The sequence below is a fragment of the Oenanthe melanoleuca genome, chromosome 14 (genome assembly GCF_029582105.1).
Source record: "Oenanthe melanoleuca isolate GR-GAL-2019-014 chromosome 14, OMel1.0, whole genome shotgun sequence".
In the NCBI taxonomy this organism is placed as follows: domain Eukaryota; kingdom Metazoa; phylum Chordata; class Aves; order Passeriformes; family Muscicapidae; genus Oenanthe; species Oenanthe melanoleuca.
Window position 1 is genome coordinate 6,875,905 of NC_079348.1, and position 16,535 is coordinate 6,892,439.

General features: G+C 54.8%; 1 protein-coding gene across 3 annotated transcripts in view; it reads left to right on the top strand.

Moving 5' to 3' along the window:
* Positions 1–4,318: 4,318 nt before the first annotated feature.
* RAI1 (retinoic acid induced 1) overlaps positions 4,319–16,535 on the top strand; it is a 73,943-nt gene continuing 61,726 nt past the window's right edge. Inside the window, exons 1-2 of one of the 3 annotated variants that reach the window (XM_056503062.1) lie at positions 4,325–4,457; positions 16,418–16,529. The gene's annotated coding sequence lies outside the window, so the exon portion shown is untranslated. Of the gene's footprint in view, positions 4,458–16,417; positions 16,530–16,535 lie in introns of all 3 variants that reach the window. The other 2 variants (XM_056503061.1, XM_056503060.1) reach the window with 2 other exon arrangements.

Here is a 16,535-nt window from a genome sequence, read left to right on the forward strand (position 1 = left end):
GATGGATGGATGGATGGATGGATGGATGGATATACTGGAGAGGGATTTTGGACAAGAGGGAATGGCTTCCTACCGTTAGAGGGCAGGGTTAGATGGGATATTGTCATCATCCTGGGGGGCATGGTGACAGGCTGCCCAGAGAAGCTGTGGCTGTCCCATCCCTGGAAGTACTCAGGACCAGGTTAAATGGGGCTTGGATCAACCTGGAATAGTGGAAAGTATCCCTGCCCCTGGCAGGGGTTTGGAACTGGATGGGCTTTTAGGTGCCTTCCAACCCGAATCATTCTAGGATTCAATGATTCCATGAATGGATAGAGACTGGAGAGACTCTCATGACTGGAGTTGCCCTGTGCTGATGCATTTAGCAAAGCAGCAACCACCTCTTTGTCCCTTGTGGATTGGGAACCCTAAGGGAAGCCCCTCTCCTCCACTCCTGCATCCTCAACTGTGCTGAACCCTTGTCCTTACTGCCAAGGGAACAGCTGCACATCCTGGTGTGACACCAGCCGTGCCACCTGGCCTGGGATGTGCTGCAAGAGCAAGTGCAAGGGCAGGGACTGGTACTGAGCAGCTGGGAGGGCCAAGGTGCTGCTGACAGCATCAGTCCAGGTTGCCAGAGGGGGGTTTGGAAGGCACTGCCAGCTTGGCAACGCTCTCCCAACACCTTTCCTGTAATGATCAAGCCACACTGCTCTATTTAATTAATGTTTCTCAGTGGCACAGCCTTCAGCTACTAAAATAAGTAAATAAAATAAAACAGGGGTTTCATCTTTTTTTTTTTTTTTTTTTTTTTTTTTTTTTTTTTTTTTTTTTTTTGTTAAATAATGGGAAACTCCAAAGCTCATAAAGTTGGAACTGTGTCCTGGCATTAAGTGACAGCAGGGGATCACTCCTTGCACCGGGCACAGACCCAAAGCACTTAAAAGCAAGGGCAGGAATGGGTAATGCAGGTTTGCCATCCCCTTACCCAGCCAAGAGAAACGCAGTGTCCGTGACACTGATCAACACCCCCTCATATTTCATCTCAACGCAATGCCCTTATCTTTGACCCAAAATAAAAATTATTCCTTGCTCAGCGATCTCAAAATACAAAATTATCTACGCGTGCACTAATGCCACGTATCAATCAACTTCAAATGCAAATCCCCACAGCGTTTAGCCCTAATTTTACCATAAAAGGATGGGTCCACGCCAAGCACCTCGCTCAACATTATTCTAGGGAACAGCAGCTTCCATCAGCAAATCTGCTCCTGGTCATTGACAAATACTTGGATCCTCAGCTTTTCCTAATGGAAACAATCTGGCCAGTTCCTGAGAAAGGGTGAAGCATGGAAGGGGAGCAGCACATTCTCTTCTCTCTCCCTTTTTCCAGCCTCCCTCCTTAAAATCTTATTCAGACCTGGAAGCCGGTGCAGAGATGGGTGCTGAGGAAAGCAGAGCCAGGTGAGAGCAGCCAGACAAACCCTTCTGCTCTCTCTGCAAGGGCGATGGGAGGACCAGCATCATCAGCCGCACTGGGGAGAGCCTGCACCCCATTCCTGCTGCCAGCAACGCTGCTCCAAGGAAAGCCCGTTTGCCAGGATGTTCCGTGGGTAATTAGGGATGTGCAAGGCTGGGCACACTCTGCAAGCCTTTTTCTTCCTTTTTACAGCAATGAGGGAGCGTTGGTGGGAAAAGGCGCTGTGCAAGCGACAGGAAAACACCAGGGAGCACTTGAAGGAATGTCAAAGTGCAGATCAAACCCAGCCTGTATTAAATGTCTTTCCAGGTTGCTGCGAGGCTGATGGGGTGCGGGCGGACCAGGCAGACAACAGAGCTACTGCAGGGCCACAGCAAACACCAGGCTGAAAGTCCCTGGGCATGTGCCATGCTCCAGGGGCAAGGAGCAGGAGAGCCCTCTCGAAGGGGGTTGTCCCACCACCAATATCAGGGACCCCTCCACTGGACACAGTGTTTAATTCCCACCCTCATCATGGGTCCCACTCAATCTGGGATCAGCCCCGGCCAACGCCGGCAGCGCGGCACGCAACGGGTCCATCCAAATTTCCGCCCCACATCCTCGAGGAACAATGGCCCGTGTGTCCCGCGGAGGCCCCTCCTGCCACACGCGGCCGCAGCCGCCCTCCGAACACTCTCGCTCTTGTTCGCTTTGGCCGGGAAGCGGAGGAGCAGCAGGTATTTCCTGCCACCGGCTGCCATCCCCGCCCGGCCGGCCCCTCGGGGGACGTGCTGCTCCAGCTCTCATCCCTGCGATGCCCAAGGGACCCGCCACCCCTCGGGGACAAACGCGCCCGCAGCGGCTGCTGTCCCTCGGCAGGCGGGTGGCCCTGCTCCAAAGGGACACCAGCAGCTCCACGCACACCCCCGCTGTGCACATCCTGCTGGAAAAGATTTCCCTTCTGCTGTTCCAAGTCCCAGCTAAAATGAGGCTCAAAAACGTGCAAAACGCTGGTTTTGCCTCGTTTCCTTTGTGTGTTTCAGTGTGTTCTGCAAACAGGGCACTTCCTCAGAGCTCCGCTTTGGCTCTCACGTTCGGGAATAAGAGAGAGGCTTTTATTTTAATAGGAAAACAGGATTATAAATTAGCAGTCAAGCTGTGAGAGCACAGAATCTTCCTCTTAAAATATCTGCACACGTCGCCTTGGCCAAAGCTGGGTGTCAGCACTGGGGACACAAGCACAGAGGGGTCCTGGGTGCCACCCCTCTGGGTGCACAGCAGGTGCTGGTGGCCGGTGGCACATCCAAGATGCTCATGAATAAGCAGCTGCCACCACCCAGCAGCGAGGGCTTACACCGGATACCTGATGGAGAGGAAAATCCCAGGCAAACATCAGGCAGCGCTGCTGGCTGCAGCCAATTTTCCTCACTTAATATGTTTCCTGCACTCATCCCCCTCCCTGACCTCGGCTCCTCCTTGGAGCACGTTCAGCCCCAGACGCACCGCTGAGCACAGCCAAGGCCAGCGGGACCGCTGCCATTTCGTCCCTCCCCTCTGCTCCCTGGTCAGGGCTCCTGTCACACTGCTGCAGACCCCAGCTTTCCCCTGAAGGTCCCCAGGTTGAGCAGAGCAGGGTAAATGGGCAGTGATGAACACCTCGAAGGGTGATGGCGCTCTGTGCACCCACAGAATGCTCGGAGAGCAGGGGATGGAAAGGCTACATCCATCCTTTGTGAAAGATGCGTGTCCCAGACTCTGATCCGATGAGGATCTGAATCCAGCTCCAAAGGCAAGTCCAGATGTAGATCCAAATTCAGCTCCAAATGCAAATCCAGATGTGGATCAGAATCCAGTTCCAAATCCTGATCTAAATCCAGACACAGACCCAAGTGCAGACCCACACGTGGTTCAGTGCTGATCCAAATGTGGATTTGAGCCCAGAGACAGCTCCAGCTTCAAATCTGGACCCAGGGTCTGGTGTGTGTCTGCAGGGACCTCATCCTGCCCAGTGCCAGCACCTTTTAGATGCTGCCCAGTGGGATGCCCTGCACCCAGCACCGCTGTCACCCTCCAGTGCCCTGTCCCGGCAGCCGGCAGGTGCTACCCGGGGGGTTCCCTGCACCCAGCACCGCTGAACGGTCCCCCATGCGCCACCGGGGTGCCCGGTACCCACCGCCACTCCCACCCTCCACTGCCTGGTCCCCGCCGCCCAGCTCAGGACCTGCCATACGGTTCCTGCTGCTGGCGCGCAGCACCCGCTGCCCTGTGTGCAATACCCCGGTGCTCGGTGTGCCGTGCCCCGGCTCTCATCGTGCCGTGCCCTGTGCCCGGTGCTTGTTGTGCCGTGCCCCGGCTGTCAGAGCGCAGTGTGTCCTGTGCCCGGTGCCTGCTGTGCCGTGTCCCGGCTCCCAGAGTGCCATGCCCTGTGCCCGGTGCCTGCTGTGCCGTGCCCAGCGCCCGCTTCATTGCTCCCTATGCCCGGTGTGCCGTGCCCCGCTGCCCGGTGTGCCGTGCCCCGATTCCCTGTGTGCCGTGCCCCGCTGCCCTGTGTGCCGTGCCCCGCTGCCCGGTGTGCCGTGCCCCGCTGCCCGGTGTGCCGTGCCCCGCTGCCCGGTGTGCCATGCCCCGCTGCCCGGTGTGCCGTGCCCCGCTGCACGGTGTGCCGTGCCCCGCTGCCCGGTGTGCCGTGCCCCGATTCCCGGTGTGCCGTGCCCCGCTGCCGCGGTGCGCGCAGCCCCCGCCGCCGCCCCGCTGCCGTTCCCGGTGCCACCGGCGGCGCTGCCGGCAGGTGTCGCCGCGGTCGCGGGCAGGCGGCGGGCGCGCGTGCACTTCCGACGGCGCTCGGTCATGCCCCCGCCGTCCCTCCCCTCGCTCCCGGCGCCGCGCGGGGCTCCCGCCCGCTGACACCGCCGAGGCGGCTCGCACGGCGCGGGAGAGCGGCGCGGCCGCCCGGGCATGGCCGCCGGGGCCGCCCCCGCCCAGCGCCGCCGCTGAGAGGCAGCGGGGCTCGGCCCGCCAGGTAAGGAGGGCTCCGGACGCGGCTCCGGGGGAACCGGGCGGGCCGGCGAGCCCGGGGAGGGCCCGGGGAGGGCGGCGGGTGACAGGGGCCGGCGAGGGGAAGCGAGGGGAGCGGAGGGGCCGGGCGAGCGGGGCGCTGCCGGAGGCGGGGGGGGCCTGCCCGCCGCCCCGTTACCCCCCCGGGGCTTCGCGTCGCAGTTGCGGCTGCAGCCGCGGCTCCCGCCGGGCCCGCTGCGCTCCTGCTACCGCTGGAGCGGCGGTGGCACGGCGAACCGGCCGCCACATCCCCTTCCCTTCCCTTCCCTTCCCTTCCCTTCCCTTCCCTTCCCTTCCCTTCCCTTCCCTTCCCTTCCCTTCCCTTCCCTTCCCTTCCCTTCCCTTCCCTTCCCTTCCCTTCCCTTCCCTTCCCTTCCCTTCCCTTCCCTTCCCTTCCCTTCCCTTCCGCCCGCGCTCCCACCGCACCGCACTCGCGTTTCCAACCCCAGCCCGTTCCGCCCCCCCAAACTCGCCTCGATCCCCCCAAAACGCGAGCCTGTCCCTGGCTCGGTGACGTCACGAAGGGGCTCCCCGGCCCCCCCGGTCCCGCGGGTGCGGGTGGCCGCGGTGCTCCCGGCCGGTGGTGCCGAAATGCCGAGCGGGGACATGGTGCATCTTGGATGGATAGCGCTGAGCCCCTTCTGTGCCCTTTTGCTGCAGCTGTGAAATTCCATTTAAATTCCTCTGTGTGTGTGTGTGTGTCTATTCCCACTCTCCCTGGAAATGTGCAGCTGGAGCAGCACCTTGAGCTGGTGGGGATCCCAGTGGAGGGGCTGAGCTGCCCCAGAGGTCTGCATCCCGAGGGCTCTCCGGCCTCTGGAAGTGTCCTGGCTAACGTTGGAGACCTGCCAGAGGTTCTCACTGGCGTCAGAGTGGGATGCTATTGGGGTGCATGTTTGTTCCCCCACTGCCTTTGATGGAGAATGATGCCATCCCTTAGATGTGAGCAGATTTTGGCTTACTGAAAGCTCTTGTGGCCACTGGCCCATGCCCTCTTTCCCCTTGGCTGCCAGCACTGCCCATGTTAGCTGCCCTCAGGTGACCTCCCAAAGTGATGGTGTGGAGGAGCAAACCCAACAGTTGGGGTTTTGCATGGGAGAGTGCTCCTAGGGCACTGTGCCAGCCAAGGCAGGGCATCACTGGTGGTGCCAGCACCTTCCAAGAGCTCTCCCAGCTCAGCTCCAGCTGCCCCAGCTCCTGGGCATTGCGTTGATGGTGCAGAAATGGTTCCCTGCTGTGTGCTGGGACTTTGTGAAGCGCTCCTACCCCTCAGCTGCCTTTCCCAGGCTGGCAGCGTGTGTGTGCCCCAGGTGGGTGAGCAGCGCCGTGGTGGCTGTGCGGATGTGGGTGCTGTCACCTGTGTGCTGGTGGCAGAGGGTGGGGGCACCCCCGGCGGGCGAGGCACAGCTTGGCTGTGCATGGTGCTGAGACTGCTTCTCCTGGTGACTGTCACTGCCTGATGAAAATGGACCTCGAGCTGCTGGGAGATGGAGTGGAGAAAGATGGGAAGAAGCCGAGTGAGATGGAGAAAAGGACATGTTCCCCCTGAGTGCTCTTCCCTCCTTGTTCCCTGTGGATTGAGGTGTGCCTCGAGGCATGGTGAGAGTGATGATGATGAGGGGTTCAGTGTGGGTCTGTACACGGGGCTGGGGGTACCCACACCCTGAGCAGCAACTCTGCAGCCCAGGCCAGGAGCTGTGTGAAGTTCAGGGCAGGAAGTGAGAAATAAAAAAAAAAAAATTAAAAAAAAAAAAAAAAAGAGAAAAAAGAGAGGAAAAAAAATACCACCACTGGTAGAAACCACCAGGGAGATTTAGGGAAGCAGCAGTGCTGTGCTGTGGAGCCCAGCAGAAGTGTGCATCCTTGTCTGATGAGGAGCTGCCTGTGCCAGGGACCGCAGACCCACCTCTCCTCTCCCGGCTCTGTCTCCGCTGCAAGCCCCAGGGAACAATTGCATACAGAGTGCTTCGTTTCAGAGCCGCCACAGTCATTTCAGAGACCTTTTAGGCAGGAAAAGTGCTCTGTAGCGTGTAATTTGAAGGCTCTGCTCTGAACCTTCACTGTCGCTCTGCTAAATGATCCTCTGCTCTTCCAAACCTTTGCTGCTTGGAAACCAGCAGCGGTGACCTGGTTCCTGGCCCCGCTGGGTCCCTGCTCTCCCTTCAGCTCTGTGCTAAGGTGAGGGGAGTTGCAGGTTGCAAGGAGCAGCCTGGGGTGGTTCTCTGCCTTGCATGGTGCCTCTCAGATGTCAGAGTCCTGGGAGATTTCAGCCAGTCTTAATCATCTCTTGCCTGTGCCTGAGCTGCAGAGGTTGTCAGAGCACACTAAGGATTTTCCAGCCTGGAGGGTCGAGCCCTGTGAGGGCTCTGCAGGAAAATCTAGGGACTCCAACTGATTTTCCCCCGAAATGGGGGAGGTGCAGAATTCTTTTCTGTAGCATCCCTCAGGCTTGGCAGCTCACAGGAGGGGAAGGACCGTTTGTTCTGCCATCAGAGGAAATGGCACAACTTCGGTTTAACTGATGGAGCTGTGCCACAGCCTCTCTGGGGGCACTGGAGGTGAGCCTGGAGGTGCTGGACCATCGGTGGTATCACCTGGGGTTTCCTTGTCTTTCCTCTCCTGCCTGTCCTTGTTAGCTGCCCTACAAGTTTTGTTTTGTGCTGGAGGCACACCTGCAGGAGCAGAGTGAGCTGTGCATTTCCTCTCCCGTGCGTGCTGCCTGCCCTGCCCTGCAGGGCCCCGAGTTCCTGGCAGCCAGGGCGTGCAGCCAGCCTGGCAGGGGCGTGCAGGAAAAGGGTACAGGATGGGGAGAAGGAGAAACATTAGGATATGAAAGGTTTGGCTGTCACCTCTTGGCCTGGTGTGGTCCTGTGCTGGGTTGGCACAGTGCAGGCACCTGTGTGTCTTCTCTTGCCTTGCATGGCTTTGCTCTGCTTTGGATTCTCTCTGTTTTGGATTTGCTCCTGGTTCCTGCTGAGGCAGGAGAGTCCCAGTGATGGTGGATTTATGCACGTCACCAGATCACACACACAGCCAAGGCAGGAGGCACTGGCTTGAGTCTGTCCTAGAGGGCTGCATCAGCAGTGCCAGGCATGCACCTGGGTCTAACCTGCTCTTAAATCCTGATGGTCCTGGGGACCCTGCCCTGTCCCCAGGCGATTGCTGCCACCCACTGATGACAAAACTTCCACTTGGCTTCCTCTTCTCACATCCTAACCCCTCTCAGAAGGTCATGGCAGCAGGGCATATGGCAGAGGAAAGGCAATTTCCCTTTCCCTTCTTCACCTCTCAGAGGGATCCTCCACAGCTACAGCTTTTCTGAAGAGAAGGCAGGATGCATCCCAGCTGGGGTGGAGCAGGCAGACCCGTGTATTGTCCTGCCACCATCCTGTCCCACTGCCTGCTTGAAAGCATGCTCAAAAATCACCTGCTCAGAATTGTGTGGATTTGGGATTTCCCTGAACCAGGAGGACTGGCCCAGCTGCCTGAGACTGGCAGCAGCAAAGCTTTCACCTGGTGTGGAGGAGGAGGAGGAGGAGGTGGGAGGCAGGTGCAGGTGCTGGGGTTCCAGCGTCACATCCCAGCACAAGGAGCTCGCTCTAAGCAGCGCTCACCACCTGTGCCCACCAGCACCCAGCTGGCAAAAACTACCCCTCCCAGCAAGCAGAGGGCCAGCAGCAGCCCTGCAGGGTGGAGAGTGGCTTTCTGGGGCTGGCAGTCACCCCCAGTTCCCCTGTGGGAGGCTGGGATCGCTGCGGGAATGCCGCTTCACCGCGGGAAGGTGGCAGCTTGGTTTTTGCTTTGGTTGCACGGCCTAGTTTCGAGAGCTGGAATATGCTCAAAGCTGGGCTTTCTGAGTTGCTTTTTTTGGTTTTGTTTTGTTTTAAATGACAGCATTTCCCCTTTAAATTTACATCTCTAGCTGGGGAACACAGAGCCTGGTGAGAGAGGGAGTGTGAGACTTTTATAAAAAGAACGAGTCGGGTTTTATTATCCCTTTGAGACGAGCAGGGAAAATCTATACTGAAGGCATGAAATAGCAATAAAAATGGACTTTTTGCCAAAGCAAAATTAATTGAGTGAATCTCAGTCCTCAAGCCTGAGCTCTGAGAGGCTTATGAGTTGGATATGAACCACTCTGCCCCCTTCCAGGCTCTCATCCCCCAAGGAGGAGAGGCAAATCCTCCCTCTGGTCCTCAGTGTGCGATGTGATCAGCGCCTGGGAGCAAAGGACTCGTGCTTGGGATGCAGCGAGGCTGAGGGTGCCTCCAGCCCTGATGGTCCCTGGAGCAAGGACCTTCTCCAGGTCCTTTGGCTTGGGGATGCTGGCGGTCATTCAGGGGTCATCGCTCCAGCGTTCCCATCACTGAGTCACGGCATCCCATCTGGACCGTGGATTTGGGAGAGTTCAACAAGAAGGAAGAGGAAGACTGGACGCAGGCTCCTTGAACCACTCTGGAAGCCTGGAGAGGATCCTGCTGTCTTACCCTGGCCTGGGCTTGCTCTTATTGATCATTCTCTTCCCTCATCTCTGCATCCTGCTCCTGCCACGCTCTGGGGTCTGGCTCTCCAAGGTGCTTTCTGGGCAAATCCTTCTCAGAAAAGGAAACCCCCCCTTCTGGGTTTTGTTCTTCCCGACGTCACATGTGGTAACACTGGCTCTGCTTTCCCCATTTTTGGGGGGAGGGTGGCAGGAGAAGCCGCTGGACACAGCAGCAGGGGAAAGGCGGATTCTTTTCAGCAGATGGTGCAAAGAGGATGAAGCTGTGTAAACCTCCTGAGTCCACTGGAGAGACGGAGATTAAATAGTGAGAGGGCTGGGAGGCAGCTCCAGGCAGGAGAAGGAAGGAGAAAAAAAGGAGAATGGGGGTGGAAATGGGATTGGAGAGTGGAGCTGGGGAGAGGAGTGTTGGTTTGAACCGGCATCCCTCTCCCACTTGATGTCTCCCCTCCAATTCAGAGGGCCTAGATTCAGTGCCATAAAAATATAGCCCTTTTCAATCCCTTATCTTGCAGGAGCAGAAACAATTGGCCTGCAAAGAAGGAGAAAACAATCTGTTTGACTGACAAACAAAACCACATTTCTGCACAAAAGGAGGAGGAGGAAGAGGCAGCTCTCTGGCTGCTGCTTCGGCTTTTTTCCTTTCCCCTCCCTCTCCTGTCCCCTCGCTGACGGTGTCAGAGCAGAGCCTCTACCCTTGCCAGCAAAACACCCGCCGTTCTGACTGGCTGGGTTCAATGTCAGGCTCCTGCAGCAAATGTCATTGTCCTCCCTGCTGTCCCCAGCCACAGTGGAGATGCAGCAGCCCTGCTGTGATGCCCTCCTGGGGATGGTGCAGGCAGAGGTGGCACCCCGAGATCACTGGGGCAGAGCCCAGCTGGTGGGAGAGGAGCTTGCTGGGTGCCAGAGACAGAAAGTGATGCTCAGGAGAGAGACCAGGGCCAGCAGCTGAGCTGGGGACAGAGGGGACACAGATCTCTTGTTGGGGGACATTGGGAAGTTCAGCCAGGTTGTGGGTGATGCTGATATTGCAGCATCCATGGAGGACATGAGTGCTGAAATTGGAGGTGCTGCTGGAGCTTTGTCCCTCTCCAGAGCCAGCCCTGTGCCTCAGTTTCTCTGTCTGCAAGGTTAGCAAGGTAAAATGCAGATGCTGCAGGAGAGCTGGGGCATAGAAGTGCCCTGTGCACCTAAAGTCATCCCAACAAAGTGTTATCCCTAAAAATTCATTACAGCAACCACTGTACCAGGCAGATGGGTGCTGGGGAGAATCCAGCAGAGCCCATGGGAATCTCTGTTCTCCATCTCTCTGGAACAAACTCCTCACTTGGAGAATTTTTTGGGAAAAAAACCTGATTTTCCCTATGCGTTTCCCTGACCAGGAGCAGCAGCAGCAGTTTCCTGCCTGGAACAGTTTTCCAAGGGGACTCTGCTCTATGGGGACATGTGAAGCAAACACCCACGCTCTGGAAGCAGCCAAATGCAATAAATACCCAGTGCCTGAACCTGGAAAAGCAGAGACTGGAACAGGGCAGTCTCTGCAGGGGCTGGTAGTGCTGCCACAGAGGGAATCAACAGTAAATAAAGGGGCACAAGAAGCAAACATTGAAGCCCCCAGGACACTCTTTTGATGCAGTTGCTGGTGACCTACTAGAATCCACTGGAAAGATGATCCTCCACTGGTGGGTGGTTCACTTTTTCCTTTTTTCTATTTTTTGAGGAGCTGTTTTACTCTGCAGCCAAGTAGCAAAATAACATGTGAGAAATCAGAGATTCCAGGTGAGTTAATAACAAATAATGAGTCTCTCAGTTCCTGAGTGGTTCTCTGGTTGCCGCAGTCCAGGCATATAACAAGCAGGCTTTCCTGAGCATCCTCAGCCAGGCTTGTTGAAATACTGCTACAGATTGATAGAAACATCCTGAATTCAAGGGAATTTAAGAGATCCAGCCTCTACATTCTTAGATTGCCAGAACAGAAGCTTTGGGGAATATTTGACCTGAAACATTGGAAGAATTTGATTCATTTTTAATTCCTGCAGAATTTTCTATGTTTTTCTTTCGTCTTTCATTTCAAAGGAGGAGAGGAAGTATCTCTGCACATGTCAAACTGCAGGAAAGAGGAGATACGAAAGATGACTGGACTACTTTTTACAACTTTGGCTCTTGACTTTCCTCCCCAGAAGGGGAAGATGCACTGTCAGCCTGTCTTGTGATCAGGCTGTATCCTTTTGTTACCCTGATAAATGTCAGCTGACCAGGCTGGGATGTGAAAAAGCTCCATCTCTACCAGACCTTTGCTGCTCTTCCTCACTCAGTATTGGGGCAGGGAAGGGCCCAGCATCTTCCCACCTGAGTGGTGCTTGCAGATTTTGCCTGCCCCCACAAGATCCCCATCTCCTCCATACCATGCTGTGATCCCCCAAAGTCCTCCAAAACTGTTTCTCCTTTGCCTGCTCCTGCCCCCCAATTTCTCCCTGCCTTCTCCCTTCAGATCCTTCCTCCCAGCTGGAGTCTACAGGTAGTGGTGAGGTTTTGGCCTCCGTGCTCATTGCTGGTTGGTGAAATGCAAAGCTTGTGCTGGGGTAGAGTAAACCTATTAAAGAAGCGGATTTTGGCTCTTGGGCAAAAAGGACCTTTCAGTTTTCAGCAGATTCCTCCTTCTTTGGTCTTGCATACTCTGATCATGGCCATAGGAGCAGCTCTCAGCTTGAGGCCAGTTTGGCACTTGAAGGGAGGTGGCAGAAGCAGAGTGGGTTCTGCTGGACCCCATCTCTCAGCTCCAAATCGTGGGAATACCTGGGTACTCACAGTCCCTGGCTGATGGGATGATACTTCCCATGGCAAAGCCAGTATCTGGTGATGCAGCAACCACCCGTGCTTGATCCAGACCTACCTGGAACCTCTCTTTTCCCACCCCTTCCACCAGCTACAATCACACAGAAGCTCATCCTTGGTGTTCCTCTGTGCTTGTGCCTCTTGGGATTTGGCCAGCTAGTGTCAGAGCTCCTCTTCCTCTCCAGCTGCTCTCTGCTTGGCTGCGTCACCCGGAGCATCCCTTCCTCCTGCCTGGGGCTGCTTTGAACATCCTGTTTCCCGAGTTATTTCACCCTGATTTTACCAGGTCACGGGTGTGTTGGCTGTGGTGGCACAGCCTCTTTGATTAGGTGTATCTCCAAGCATGACTTCCATCTGTCCATCAGTCTCTAATTCCTGCAGCATTTACAGCCAGGCAGGGGCCTTGGTCATTTGGAATAGTCAGTGGTGGTGTCAGGATTGTGCTAAATGATCTATTCTGTGCATTTCACCTCTTTTCTGTTCGCAAATTGTTGGTGATTTTTTTTTTTCTGTAGTTGCATTAAGTATTCCAAGTGACTGCGATTTCCCCCATCGTATTCATTATTCAAAATTGTTCTCCAGATAATTTCTGCAAATAATTCGCGGTCTTTGCTCTTTTGTGAATACTTGGTCTCAGGAATGAGAGTCGTTTTAATTGGGATCTCACATCACGTGATGGGTTTTGGCTTCCCGATTGGGCAGGCTTAATTTTTAGACTTGAGGTCTGGGGAGGGAAACCGTTGCAATTAAGAATTTGAAATTCACTTTCTTCCAATATCTTTCGTTGATGCTTAAAATTAACAGTCTGTCTCACTTTTTCTTTTTTTCTTTCCCCTTCCTGGCCAAAAATCCCTGCCGGTAACTTGTTGGCAAGAAACACTTGGAGAATATAAACAAAAAGGTGGCACCAAAACAGCTAAATTTAACATATCTAAAAACTGAGAGTGATGATTCATGGTGGTTTGTTGTGTATTATTCACCTTACTCTGGTAAAAATAATGATCAAAATAATTTAGAAACATAAAAAGTCACATAGCAAGGGGACATTTATAGCACTTGGTTTCATAAAATCTTCCATCAGCTGCTCTCTGTGTGCCTGAGAAACATCCTGTGGGCTGGCTGGTGTGTTGTACCCTGGCCCTCAATGCTCCAGCCCCGTGCTGAGGCTGCTGCCAGCTCGGTGGAGGTGGAGAAAAGGAAGATTCAACCATCCTGGTACCCCACACTGCCTCGATTCACACCCTCAGCAGGCAAGACTCCAGTTGCCTCACACAGAGCTGCACTCCAGGCAGAGGGTGACCGTAAGTGACTTGCCCAAGGTCATTCTCCAGCTCCGTGGTTCAGCTGGAAATAGCTCCAAGGTCTCCTGATCCCCCCAGCAGCCCCCTCGCTGCCAGGCGAGACGGGAAGGTGCAGAGTTCACGTGGCTTCTCTGACCGACAGCCTGGCTCCTGCCACCTCACCTAAAACCTCAAACCTCCTTGGCTGTGTTTTCTGCCCTCCCTGCCATCGAGATGAGTCAGTACAGCTCTCCCCAAGCCCTCCTGAGCAGCCCAGGCTCCCGTGGCATATTTATGCCTCCAGAGTGGAGCGTTGTGCTGGTGTTCCTGTTGGTGCGGCACAGCCCGGCTGCTGGCTTCCACCAGCTGCTGCTGCCGATTTCCCTTAAAAATAAAACCCCTCTAAAGGTACAGCAGGGACACCTTAAATGCAGAGCCGTGGCGTGCAGTTAATCATATCCTCTTAACGGGTTTATTCGCTCATTAAATATTTAAGACTCGTTTCTCTTTATCAATAGTGTGGAGGCGTGCAGGCCCCGGTGCAAAGATTTATGCACACAATAGGATCGGTGCATTTAGATTTGTTTGAAGGGATCTGAGAGCCATTTAAAACCCGACCGAGGGGGACGGTTGCTGCTGCTGCTGTTTTTCTCCAGCGAGGTTGGTTTCTGCCTTTTCTGCCTCCTGGCTGTGGTTGGGAGGTGGCAGGAGGTGAGGTTGGGGGACACAGATTGATGGCTGCCTCTAGTACCCTCATAATTCCTTTTGGAATAGCTGTGCCCCCTCTTTGAGGGATGCTGAGGTCTTGGAGGGGGACATGTTTGGCTTGACCATCTCGTAGTGATGAGGATGGTCTGTGGAAAATGGGGTGTGTGCAGGCAGGACCCAGTATTGGGAGTGTGTTTGTGGAAGTGGTGTTTTGATCCCTGCTTCCCACTGCTGTCTGTGGGAAGAGCTTTGCTGTTGTGTCTCAGATGTGAATTCCAGCTCGTCTGGCGCCGTTCGGGAGCCCTCATGCAGGTGCAACATCTGTTGTTCTTCTGTTACTACCTGGGCTCTGCTCTTCACACAGGTGTAAGAGCAGGGGTGGCCTTTTTGGTTCATAGGATAGGGAGGGACAAAGCCCATGCCATCATCCTGCCTCATCCTCCCCATCATCTGCTCCTCTGCCCACCACAGCTTGCCAGTCCAGACCTCCATCCAGAGCATCTTCATTCATTACCCAGCATTTCCCACCTTCCTCATGCCTGGTCCCTGGTCCCTTCGTGGGGCTTTGTGATTTCCAGCTGCTGCCAGATGTGTCACTCATCCTGGGTGCAGGGAAGCAGCTCCTCCCACTGATGTGTGTACACCTGTTCCCTGAGCTCTGCGGGCTCTGGGCTGTGATGTGGGCTGTGGGACAGGGACAGAGACCTGAGTGTCCAGCACAGTTGCACAATGTGACCCATTCTGTCCTTTCGTGGAGAGCATTGCTGGGGCTTGCAGGGACAGCAGGTCCCAGCACGCAGGACTCAATCTCCATCTCAGCAGCCTCTGCTTAGATCAGGAGGGAACATCTCATGCCAAGACCTGTCCTCCCCAGGCTGCAGCTCGGAGTCAGAGATGGCGGCAGCTGACGCCCATTTTTTTTCACCCCCTGTGGCATCCTGGCAGGTTCTTCCCGCAGCTTTGCATGCAGCCAGACATGCCTGTTCCAAAACCTCCTCTCCAGGAGATGCTGGGGGTGGATAGGAAGGGTGAGTAGCTGCAGTGGCAATGGGCAGAGCTGGCAGCTGCCTCCTGAGGGTGTGAGAAATACCCTGGCTGGATTATTGACAGACAGCCCAGAGCATGGGAAGTGCGTGCATGCGTCAGATATTTACCCAAACCTCTCCTGCTTTGCAACATGCCCACAAAAAAAAGGATCTGACAGCAATAAAACTGTCGGGCGGCTGCTGCTGCTTTTTTTTAAAGTTCTATGATAGCTTCTCCCCCCGCCTTTTTTTAATAGCTAATGCATCTGTCACTACTTTCCTAATGAGCTTTCCGAAAAGGGCCTTGGGGACCTCTACCTATCCATGTGGGCTTGGATCAGAGCGTACTCAGGGGAGGCAGAGAGAATTCAGCTCCCTGTTTCACCCTCATCCCCTCCCCAAACTCCTCTCTGAGGGCAGGTTGTCCAGAGGGAGGGGAAGGCAGCAATATCTCAGCACTCGGCGAGCTGGCGTGCACCCCCTGCAATCACAGCCAATAATGACAAAAAGACGGGGCTGCTGCCAGAGATAGAGAGCTGAGCTCCAAGCGTTACAGCAATGTCACAGCCTTGGGACTGCTGCTGGCTGCTACTGGAAAGAAATTTCCTCACAACAGGCAGAGTTATAGGAAGGAGCCATTGATTGCATTAAAAAACACCCTCCCCACCTCTTTTTTTTGGCATGGATTTTCAAGGCTTTTTTTTTTTTTTTTTTCCTCTCCCCCCCCTTTCTCTCTCCATTTGCCATTGAAGTTGCGTTCAATAAAACCCATCGCCCGAGAGCGTCTGTTCGCATGTTCTCAGCAGTACAATGGGCAGAGGACTGCAGTGTGCAGAGCCCCAGCCAGCCTCTGCAGACAATGAGGGGCTGGCAGCGGGGCAGGGGGGGCTCCTAGTTTATTTTATTTCATTTTTCCCCCACCTGCCAGCCCCTACTACTAATTGTAATCACAAAAGGCAAATGGGAAGGGACTGGGGGAGCAAGGCTGTGGTTCACTGGGGTCATGGTCTCCATCAGTCATTCTCCCAGCCTGTTGCTGGGTAAAAGCTCAGCTCCTTGGTTTATCAAAATGACTGTGCAGTAAAAGCCTCTTTGCCCAAACCTCCTCCCCCTTGAAAAAAAAGCTGTTTACTGACTCAAAAAGCCTGAATTTCCCATTACCATCTATGGGAGACTTTCCATTGACTTCTCTAGGCACAGAAGGGAAAACAGAGGGTTTGGTGACTCAGGCACAAACCTGGGATCTCTTCCTCGTGCTGATGCTGTTGGCAAATCTTTTAGGATTTAACCAGATTCATCCAGGGACCAAACACCACCATCCCTGTGCCACTGATAGGGCACAAGAGGATGCACCACTTGGCAGGAGTGAATTCCTAATTGTGCTGTGCCTGAGTTCCCCTCAGCTGTGAGATGTAACAGTGCTCACCCTGTGTTGCATGATGGTGGTGAAGCTAATAGCTATTAATGCCAGAGAGATGCTTCCAGATCTCTAGATAAAAGGTGCTCAAGGAGAGAAAATTATTATCATCATGGGCCAAAGAGCTACGGGGGATTTGAAATCTGTTTGTGTTTGTAGGATGTAACCACTAAGGAGGGAGAGACTGGGACAATGGAGCATGCACAGCACTAATGGAATGAGCGTAGGAAAGAGGATATCTCTGGAGACCCTTAGAAACCATTTCCCAGTGGTAAGA